Raw genomic sequence first — 11766 nt, 5'->3', positions numbered from 1 at the left:
CTATATCATGACAGTCAGTTTTCGGCTTTCTCTACTGAGGTGCTCGCCTGGCTGAACCGGGGCACAATCGCAGTAGTTCTCCTGGTGCCGCCTTAGCCGATAGAGCGGAACGTAAGGCAGCAAAACACAGGAGCCGGGCAAACCCAACATTTGACCAAAGACATGATTCGGAGCTGATGCATATAAGGCCAAACTCACGACGCCGAACACTCCCTAAGGTATTCGGTCTTTGTGATTTTAAACGGGCTAAAGCGCCCTTTGTAATAAGCCCCTGGTGTCCAGGTACATGCAATACTCTGACGTGGCCACATGCCAAGACGCCAGCCTCCCTCGCGGTTATTCCGAGAATCCGGGGGATGTGTATCAACAAGAGACAGTAAAAAAGGTTTACGCAGGGTCTTAATCTAAAAACAATCCTTGGAACGGGTCCCTGATGCACGTCTGCGCCTGTGTCTCCGTTGTGCCATATCCTGGACGGGTGTAGCACGATGTTCATCTGTAAAAGAGAGGAACTTAGTTGAAAAAGTAGCCATGCGAAATGTATGTTATACTAAGTAAACAAAGTATGATTCAAGGTCGGAAGAATTGAGTTTTATTGTTGTTTGTTTACATGCGCGGAGCCCCTTGTATAGGGGTGTATGACCATCAAACCTTTAATAATTATACAGTTGCGCCAGACTCGTCCAGCCGTGCCCGAGGTCTTAACGACCTATTAGGCACTCTGGTTGGTGAGGCAGTTTAGTGTGTGGCTGCCAAGGCAGCCGCACAGTCTTCCGCGCGCAAGGAGCGCCCAATGTTTCCCTTTATTGAAATGATGCCTTGTGGACCGGGCATCTTAAGCGTGAGAGATGCATAGTGCGGTATTGCGTTAAAGCGAGCGAAAGTGTCGCGTCCCAGTAGTGCTTGATAGCCACTTTTAAACGGAGCGATGTGGAAGGTTAGCTTTTCGCTACGGAAGTTATAGGGAGAGCCGAATATAACTTCTAGTAGGAGGGAGCCCGTGCAATGAGCCCCTCGGCCTGGTGTTAGTCCTTTAAAGGAAATATTGATATGGCTAATTTTTGTTGGGTCTATCCCCATTTTGCGGACCGTATCCTGATATATCAGGTTCAAACTACTGCCGCCATCCATCAGGACTCGTGTGAAGTAGTATCCGTTGATTATCGGGTCTAACACCAGGGGAGCCCATCCTGCATGCAGGATACTTGCGGAGTAATCCCGATTGTCGAAGGTGATCGGTTTGGATGACCAGTGACGGGACTTCGTTGTGATAGGCCCTAGGGCACCTGTCTCTACGGACGCCACTTTGTTTCTCCCCTTTGTCACGTGTAACACGTTTACTATTTTTACTTCTGATGGGAATTTCTTATGTTCCCCAGTGCTTTGTTTGCGGGGTTCGTCATCGTCTTCACTTGGTGTATCCAGCCCCTTGTGTTCAGCGTTGAGTTTGCCGGATTGCTTGAAGACCCAACATTCTCTGTGGGTATGATTTGCAGGCTTACTAGGGGTGCTGTGGATTTGACATATCTTGTCCAGGATTTTGTTTAGGCTGGACAGTTTGTCCCTGTTATCTTTGAGAGGCAGCTTTTGCTGACCCTGCCGAGAGCTTTTGAATCTGGCGTTTACCGATGTGCTCTTTGGGTTGTTTTCCTTATTCCGGCGCTGGTTTTTGCTGATCGTGGCTTCCCGTTCCCGTCCCTGACTTCGGATGTACTTGGGTCACTGGCGCTGCATCTTGCCAACCAGCTGTCCTCGCCTGCACAGAAGCGGGTCATGAGGCTTGTTAATGTGGCCATTGTTCTTGGCTTTTCTTGGCCGAGGTGTCTGGCGAGCCATTCGTCTCGAACGCTGTGTTTAAAAGCTGCTAAGGCTTCGGCGTCCGGACAGTCGACTATTTGGTTCTTTTTAGTAAGGAACCTATTCCAAAGCTTGTAGGCTGACTCTCCAGGCTGCTGAGTTATATGACTTAAATCGTCTGCATCTGGTGGTCGGACATAGGTCCCTTGAAAATTTGCCCGAAAGGCGTCCTCGAGCTCTTCCCAACTTCCAATAGTGTTTTCGGGGAGGCTTTTGAGCCAATGCCTGGCTGGCCCTTTGAGCTTGAGGGGTAGGTACTTGATGGCGTGGAGATCATCTCCTTGAGCCATGTGGATATGGAGGATGTAGTCCTCAATCCAGACCCCAGGGTCTGTCATTCCGTCATATGCCTCTATGTTTACGGGTTTGAATCCCGCTGGAAATTCATGGTCCAGCACCTCATCGGTGAAACATAGGGGGTGTGCGGCACCCCTGTACTTGGGTGTGCCATGGTATTCGGATATTTGTTGTGTTGCATTGCTTGCTAGAGCGTGCTTTCTTGGCCCGTAGATAGATCTGGCTGGGCCGTCTTTTTGATGCGAATCCTCGTGTGGATCGCGTGCTGGCTTGTGTGCGTCGTCGTTTGCCGCTCTATGTTGGCCGTGAGGTCGTCTATCCGATCGGATGGCTGCTTTGTTTTTTGATTGCGGGGGCTCTAAGGCCTCCTCATCAAATTCGGGAAGTAGCTTTCACTTCGGGTAGCTCTTTTTGTGGCGACTACCGCCATATTTGTCTGCGGTGTTGAGTACTTTGCTCCATCTGGTTCTGAGTGCATCTTCCGCAGTCTTGAGCTTCTGCTTCTGCTTTTTCAGGCTACGCGCAGTGGCGACGAGCCTTTTATGGAGGTTCTTCTGCTCCAGGAGTTTGTCCGGCGTGGTATCTTCACCGGAGACGGGTTGTTCGGTTCGATTCTCCGTGTTGCCATCGTCGGACGGTTGTTCAATGCCGTTTTCATCATCCGCTGGCTCACCCTGCTCTGCTGCTGGGTCCGTATGACCACTGCTTCTGTCGAGGCGGTGTTTGGAGCGGCGCTTACGCCGCTGCTTTGTCTGCTTTTCGAGGGAACGATCCTTCGCTACGTCCCTTTGTTCCTCGTCGTCGTTTCCTTTGGGTGTGTCCACCATGTATACATCATGGGATGAGGTGGCTGTCCAGTGCCCTGTAGGTGCTGGTTCCTGTTCGTCTCCTACATCGTCGTCCATACTGTCGATGTCTTCGGAGTCGAAGTCGAGCATGTCGGTCAAATTATCGACAGTGGCTATGAAGTGGGTGGTGGGTGGGCGTCGAATTTCTTCGTCGTCCGCATCCCAATCTTGCCGGTCATAATCCGGCCAGGACTCTCCTGACAAGGAGAGAGACCTTAGTGAATTCAGTATGTCGCCGAAGGGCGAGTGCTGAAAGATATCCGCGGCAGTGAACTCCATGATCGGCGCCCAATCGGATTCGATTGGTAGGGGCGCGGATGGTTCAGAGTTCGGAGAAAAGTACGGCAAGGTGGAGTCACGGACCTCGCGGAGGGTAAGGCTGGTGTTCGGCTCAATCGCCGTTGAGGTTGCAGCCTCCGCGGCAGGGTCTAACCACCCGCCCTCGGACGGCGCAGTTGGCTCCGAATTAAAGGTCAGAGCGGATGCGGGTGCGGCCTCCAGGACACTGTTCAGCGGCAGAGCTAGATCATGCCCATCGTGACAGTGCGACGCACTTGGCCAGGGCTCGAATCCGTCAAAGATTAAGTCTCCGCGGATGTCGGCCGTGTAGTTCAAGCTTCCAAACCTGACCTGACGGCCAGGGGCGTAACTTTCAATCTGCTCCAGATGGCCAAGCGAATTGGCCCGCAGTGCAAAGCCGCCGAATACAAAAATCTGTCCGGGGAGAAAAGTCTCACCCTGGATTGCATCGCTAACGATGATCGAAGGAGCCATCAATCCTGACAATGACGACACAGAGGAACTCTCAATGAAAGCACCAATGTCGGTGTCAAAACCGGCGGATCTCGGGTAGGGGGTCCCGAACTGTGCATGTAGGCGGATGGTAACAGGAGACAAGGGACACGATGTTTTTACCCAGGTTCGGGCCCTCTAGATGGAGGTAAAACCCTACTCCTGCTTGATTAATATTGATGATATGGGTAGTACAAGAGTAGATCTACCACGAGATCAGAGAGGCTAAACCCTATAAGTTAGCCTATGGTATGATTGTTGTTGTTGTGTCCTACGGACTAAACCCTCCGGTTTATATAGACACCGGAGGGGGCTAGGGTTACACAGAGTTGGTTACAAGGAAGGAGATCTACATATCCGCATTGCCAAGCTTGCCTTCCACGTCAAGGAAAGTCCCATCCGGACACAGGACAAAGTCTTCAATCTTGTATCTTCATAGTCCAACAGTCCGGCCAAAGGTTATAGTCCGGCTGTCCGGATACCCCCTAATCCAGGACTCCCTCAATGGCCACTAACAATTCCTTTGCCTTTGAGGGACATAGAAAAGGTGATCTTTGTATTGTGGATTTCTCTAAGGGTCCCTCAGTCCAAACTTGTTTACTTGCAAAAGCAACCGAAGGTTGGCTGTGGTACCGAAGACTTGGTCATGTGAGAACGAGGAACTTGCAGACACTTGTGAAGACAAATCATCTTCATGGTATTCCTGATGTGATATTTGATAAGGATCATCTCTGTGCTGCTTGTGAGGCCAGAATATTGGCCAAGAAACATCATTCTTGCAAAATCGTCATGACCACAACAAGACCTCTTGAAATTCTTCATATGTACTTAATCGAGCCTCACAATTATGCCAGCTTCGGTGGAAGCCATTATGGTCTAGTTATTGTGGATGATTTCACTCGCTACACCTAGGTATTCTCTCTTGAAGACAAGACCTACACCCAAGATATTTTCAAAATATTCGCAAAGAAAGCTCAGAATACTCAAAATGAATATGATGTGTGAATTAAGCATGTCAGAAGTGACAACGGTACTGAGTTCAAAAATACCAACATTGAAGACTTTCTGGATGAAAATGGAATCACTCATGCATTCTCTGCTGCATACACTCTCCAATAGAATGGAGTGGTCGAACAAAAGAATAGAACTCTCATTGAAATAGCAAGAAGTATGCTTAGTGAGTACAAAACTCATATTCGTTTCTGGGCTGATGCTATTAACACTGCTTGCCATGTTGTGAATCGTGTTTATGTTCACAAATTCCTTAAGAAAACTTCATATGAGCTAATCACTGGCAAGAAACTGAATGTTTCTTATCTACGTGTTTTCGGTGCACCATGCTATATTCGTGACATGAATCATAATTCCAAGTTTGCACCCAAAGCACATGAAGGTTTTTTTCTTGGTTATAGCTCGAACTCGCATACTTATCGCGTCTATAACTCTCATCACGGGAAAGTTATGGAAATGGTAAATGTGTGATTTGATGAATCTAACGGCTCCCAAAAGGAGCACCTGCCAAATGTGATAGATGAACCTTGAATCTCGGAAGCCATTCGGCAATGGCCATTGGATATGTCAGGCCTGTTGAAGGAAATTTACCGGACTCCTCTGATGATGATACTCCACCTGTTCGAAGAAGAACACGTTAGGCTACTGCCAAAAATGATTCTCCCATTACAAATAGCAATCAAGCTACTAATGCCGAGAAAAATGGCAATCATGAGAAAATGGCAATGCTGATGCTGATGCTGATTCTGATACTAATGGAAATGATCATTTTGAAGGAAATCATCTTCCACGACTCGCAAATCGAGTTGATCCATCATTAATTCTCATAGAATTTAAGGATCCAGGTCATCGACCAACAACTCGTTCACACACTCGTTTGGCTAACTACTGTGGCAGTTTCTCTTTTGTCTCATTAGCAGAACCTACCAAGTATGAAGAGGCCATGAATGATCTGAAGGAAATATGCCCTAGAGGCAATAATAAAGTTGTTATTTTATATTTCCTTATATCATGATAAATGTTTATTATTCATGCTAGAATTGTATTAACCGGAAACTTGATACATGTGTGGATACATAGACAAAACACTGTGTCCCTAGTAAGCCTCTACTAGACTAGCTCGTTAATCAAAGATGTTTAAGTTTCCTAACCATAGACATGTGTTGTCATCTGATGAACGGGATCACATCATTAGGAGAATAATATCATGGACAAGACCCATCTGTTAGTTTAGCATATTGATCATTCAGTTTTATTGCTATTGCTTTCTTCATGTCAAATACATATTCCTTCGACTATGAGATTATGCAACTCCCGGATATTGGAGGAATTCCTTGTGTGCTATCAAACGTCACAACATAACTGGGTGATTATAAAGATGCTCTACAGGTATCTCCAAAGGTGTTTGTTGGGTTGGCATAGATCAAGATTAGGATTTTTCACTCCGAGTTTCAGAGAGGTATCTCTGGGCCCTCTCGATAATGCACATCATAAGAAGCCTTGCAAGCAAAGTGATTAATGAGTTAGTTGCAAGATGATGTATTACGGAACGAGTAAAGAGACTTGACGGTAACGAGATTGAACTAGGTATGCAGATACGTACGATCGAATCTTGGGCAAGTAACATACTGATAGACAAAGGGAATAACGTATGTTTTCATAACGGTTCGACCGATAAAGATCTTCATAGAATATGTAGGAGCCAATATGAGCATCCAGGTTCCGCTATTGGTTATTGACCGGAGAGGCGTCTCGGTCATGTCTACATAGTTCTCGAACCCGTAGGGTCCGCACGCTTAACGTTCGATGACGATTTTGTATTATATGAGTTATGTGATTGGTGACTGAATGTTGTTCGGAATCCCGGATGAGATCATGGACACGACGAGGAGTCTTGAAATGTTTGAGAGGTAAATATTGATATATAGGACGATAGTATTCGGACAACGTAAGTGTTCCGGAGGGTACTGGGTACATATCGGGTCACCGAAAGGGGTTCCGGCACCCCCGGCAAAAGATATGGGCCTAATGGGCCAAGAGGGGAAGCACAACAGTCAGCAGGGGCTGCTGCCCCCCCCATATGGGCCAAAGGAGATGAGAAGGAAAGAGGGGAAGAGAGAAGAAAGGGGAGGGATTCGGCCTCTCCCTTCCTTCCCTCCTCCCTCCTCGTTCCTTCCCCCTTCGGAACTTATGGAAGGGGGCCGAATTGGGGAGGCACCCAAGTAGGATTCCTCCTACTTGGGGTGCCCCTTGCTGATCCCCTCCCTCTCCCACCTATATATACATGGGGAGGGGGCGCCTAGAACACACAACAACATTTGTTAGCCGTGTGCGGCGCCTCCCTCCACAGATTACACCCTCGGTCATATTTTCGCAGTGCTTAGGCGAAGTCCTGCGTGGATCACTTCACCATCATTGTCACCATGCCGTCGTGCTGACGAAACTCATCTATTTCCTGGACACTTTGCTGGATCAAGAGTTCGAGGGACGTCATCGAGCTGAACATGTGCAGAACTCAGAGGTGCCGTATGTCCGGTGCTTGATCAGTCAGAACAAGAAGAAGTTCGACTACATCAACCGCGTTGTCATATGCTTCCGCTTATGGTCTATGAGGGTACATAGACACACTCTCCCCTCTCGTTGCTATGCATCTCCTAGATAGATCTTGCGTGAGCGTAGGATTGTTTTTTTTGAAATTGCATGCTATGTTTCCCAAAAGTGACATCCGAGCCAGGTCTATGCGTAGAGGATATGCACGAGTAGAACACAAAGAGTTGTGGGCAGTGATCGTCATACTGCTTACCATCAATGTCTTATTTTGATTCGGCGGTATTGTTGGATGAAGCGGCCCGGACCAACCTTTTTTTTGACAGAAAGACTGTAAGGGAACCCCCTACAGTATAATTGGTGCAATAACCCCAAATTGCAAGTACCATGCCTTGAACCTGGGTGGGTGGGAAGGCATCAGCCCCTTCCCACCACTAGGCTATGCCTTAGTCTGCCCCGGACCAACCTTAGATGACCACGTTCATGAGACCGGTTCCACCGACTGACATGCAACTAGTTTTGCATAAAGGTGGCTGGCGGGTGTCTGTTTCTCCTACTTTAGTTGAATCAAATTTGACGACGGCCAGTCCTTGTTGAAGGTTAAAACAGCAAACTTGATAAATCACCGTTGTGGTTTTGATGCGTAGGTAAGAACGGTTCTTGCTAGAAGCACGTAGCAGCCACGTAAAACTTGCAACAACAAAGTAGAGGACGTCTAACTTGTTTTTGCAGGGCATGTTGTGATGTGATATGGTCAAGACATGATGTGATATACGTTATTGTATGAGATGATCATGTTTTGTAAAAGTTATCGGCAACCGGCAGGAGCCTTATGGTTGTCTCTTTATTGTATGAAATGCAAATGCCATGTAATTGCTTTACTTTATCACTATGCGTTAGCGATAGTTGTAGAAGCAATAGTTGGCGAGACGACCACGACGCAACGATGGAGATCAAGGTGTCAAGCTGGTGACTATGGAGATCATGACGATGCTTTGGCGATGGAGATCAAAAGCACAAAATGATGATGGCCATATCATATCACATATTTTGATTGCATGTGATGTTTATCTTTTATGCATCTTATTTTGCTTTGTACGGCAGTAGCATTATAAGATGATCCCTTAACTAAAATTTCAAGGTATAAGTGTTCTCCCCGAGTATGCACCGTTGCGACAGTTCGTCGTGTTGAGACACCACGTGATGATCGGGTGTGATAGACTCTACGTTCAAATACAACGGGTGCAAGACAGTTTTGCACATGAAGAATATTCAGGTTAAACTTGACGAGCCTGGCATGTACAGACATGGCCTCGGAACACTGGATACCAAAAGGTCGAACGTGAATCATATAGTAGATATGATCAACATAGCGATGTTCACCATTGATGACTACTCCATCTCACGTGATGATCGAACATGTTTTAGTTGATTTGGATCACATATCATTTAGATGACTTGAGGGATGTCTATCTAAGTGGGACTTCTTAAGTAATTTGATTAATTGAACTTAATTTGTCATGAACTTAGTCCTGATAGTATTTGCATATCTATGTTGTAGATCAATAGCTCATGTTGTAGCTCCCCGTTTATTTTTGATATGTTCCTAGAGAAAAATAAGTTGAAAGATGATAGTAGCATTGATGCGGACTGGGTCCGTGATCTGAGAATTATCCTCGTTGCTGCAGAGAAGAACTATGTTCTTGATGCACCGCTAGGTGACAGGCCTATTACAGGAGCATGTGTAGACGTTATGAATGTTTGACAAGCTCAATATCATGACTTCTTAACAGTTTAGTGTGCCATTCTTTATAGCTTAGAACCCGGACTTCAAAAATGTTTTGAACACCACATAGCATATGAGATGTTCCAAGAGATGAAATTGGTATTTCAGACTCATGCTCATGTCGAGAGGTATGAGACCTCTGACAAATACTTTGCCTACAAGATGGAGGAGAATAGCTCAACCAATGAGCATGTGCTCAGAATGTCAGAGTACTACAATCACTTGAATCAAGTGGGAGTTAATCGTCCAGATAAGATAGTGATTGACAGAGTTCTCTAGTCACTGTCACCAAGTTAGTGGAACTTCGTGATGAACTATAATATGCAAGGGATGACGAAAACGGTTCCTGAGCTCTTCGTGATGCTGGAATCTACGAAGGTAGAAATCAAGAAAGAGCATCAAGTGTTGATGGTTAACAAAACCACTAGTTTCATTAAAAAGGGCAAGGGAAAGAAGGGGAACTTCAAGAAGAATGGCAAGCAAGTTGCCACTCCCGTGAAGAAGCCCAAAGCTAGACCCAAGCTTGAAATTGAGTGCTCCTACTGCAAAGCAAATGGCCACAGGAAGCAGAACTGCCCCAAACACTTGGCGGATAAGAAGGATGACAAAGTGAACAAAGGTATATTTGATATGCATGTTATTGATGTGTACTTTACAAGTGTTCATAGTAGCCCCTGGGTATTTGATACCGGTTCTGTTGCTAAGATTAGTAACTCGAAACAGGAGTTGCAAAATGAACAAAGACTAGTTAAGGGCAAGGTGACGATGTGTGTTGGAAGTGATTCCAAGGTTGATAAGATCACCATCACACACTCCCTTTACCTTTGGTATTAGTGTTGAACCTAAATAAATAAATGTTCTTTGGTGTTTGCATTGAGAATGAATATGATTGGATCATGTTTATTGCGATACGGTCATTCATTTAAGTCAGAGAATAATTGTTGTTCTATTTACATGAATAAAACCTTCTATGGTCATACACCCAATGTAAATGGTTTATTGAATCTCGATCGTAGTGATACACATATTCATAATATTGATGCCAAAAGATGCAAAGTTGATAATGATAGTGTAACATATTTGTGGCACTGCCGTTTAGGTCATATTGATTTAAAACGCATGAAGAAACTCCATGCAGATGGGCTTTTGGAATCACTTGATTATGAATCATTTGATACATGCGAACCATGCCTCATGGGCAAGATGACTAAAACTCTGTTCTCCGGAACAAAGGAGCGAGCCAATGACTTATTGGAAATAATACATACCGATGTATGCGGTCCGATGAGTGTTGAGGCTCACGGTGGGTATCGTTATTTTTTGACCTTCACAGATGATTTGAGCAGATATGGGTATATCTACTTGATGAAACACAAGTCTAAAACATTTGAAAAGTTCAAAGAATTTCAGAGTGAAGTGAAGAATCATTGTAACAAGAAAATAAAGTTTCTACGATCTGATCACGGAGGCAAATATTTGAGTTACGAGTTTGGCCTTCATTTAAAACAATGTGGAATAGTTTCACAACTCACGCCACCTGGAACACCACAGTGTAATGGTGTGTCCGAACATCGTAACCGTACTTTATTAGAGACAACTGCATTCACGTTAAATAGGACACCGTCTAAATCCGTTGAGACAACACTCTATGAATTGTGGTTAGGCAAGAAACCTAAGCTGTCATTTCTTAAAGTTTGGGGTTGCGACGCTTATCTCATAAGGCTTCAGGCTAATAAGCTCGAACCTAAATCGGAGAAGTGCGTCTTCATAGGATACCCTAAGGAAACAATTGGGTACACCTTCTACCACAGATCCGAAGGAAGATCTTTGTTGCCAAGAATGGAACCTTTCTAGAGAAGGAGTTTCTCTCGAAAGAAGTCAGTGGGAGGAGAGTGGAACTTGATGAGGTAATCATACCTTCTCTCAAATTGGAAAGTAACACATCAGAGAAATCCGTTCCCATGATGCCTACACCAACTAGAGAGGAAGCTAATGATGATGATCATGAAACTTCAGATCAAGTTACTATTAACCTCATAGGTCAACCAGAACACGTTCCGCACTAGAGTGGTATGGCAATCCTGTCCTGGAAGTCATGTTACTAGACCATGGTGAATCTACGAACTATGAATAAGCTATGATGAGCCCAGATTCCGACAGATGGCTTGAGGCCATGAAATCTGAGATAGGATCCATGCATGAGAACAAAGTATGGACTTTGGTGGATTTGCCCGATGATCGGCAAGCCATTGAGAATAAATGGATCTTCAAGAGGAAGACGGACGCTGATGGTAGTATTACTATCTACAAAAGCTCAACTTATCGCAAAAGGTTTTCGACAAGTTCAAGGTGTTGACTACGATGAGATTTTTCTCACTCGTAGTGATGCTTAAGTCTGTCCGAATCATGTTAGCAATTGATACGTCCATTTTACATCATGCTTTTATATTGATATTTATTGCATTATGGGTTGTTATTATGCATTATGTCACAATACTTATGCCTATTCTCTCTTATTTTACAAGGTTTACATAAGGAGGGAGAATGCCGGCAGCTGGAATTCTGGACCGGAAAAGGAGCAAATATTAGAGACCTATTCTGCACAAGTCCAAAAGTCCTGAAACTCCA

The sequence above is a fragment of the Triticum urartu genome, chromosome 1A (genome assembly GCF_056163025.1).
Source record: "Triticum urartu cultivar PI428250 chromosome 1A, HENAU_Tu73, whole genome shotgun sequence".
Classification (NCBI taxonomy): domain Eukaryota; kingdom Viridiplantae; phylum Streptophyta; class Magnoliopsida; order Poales; family Poaceae; genus Triticum; species Triticum urartu.
The sequence above is the reverse complement of the archived record's forward strand: the minus strand, read 5'-3'. Positions refer to the sequence as shown.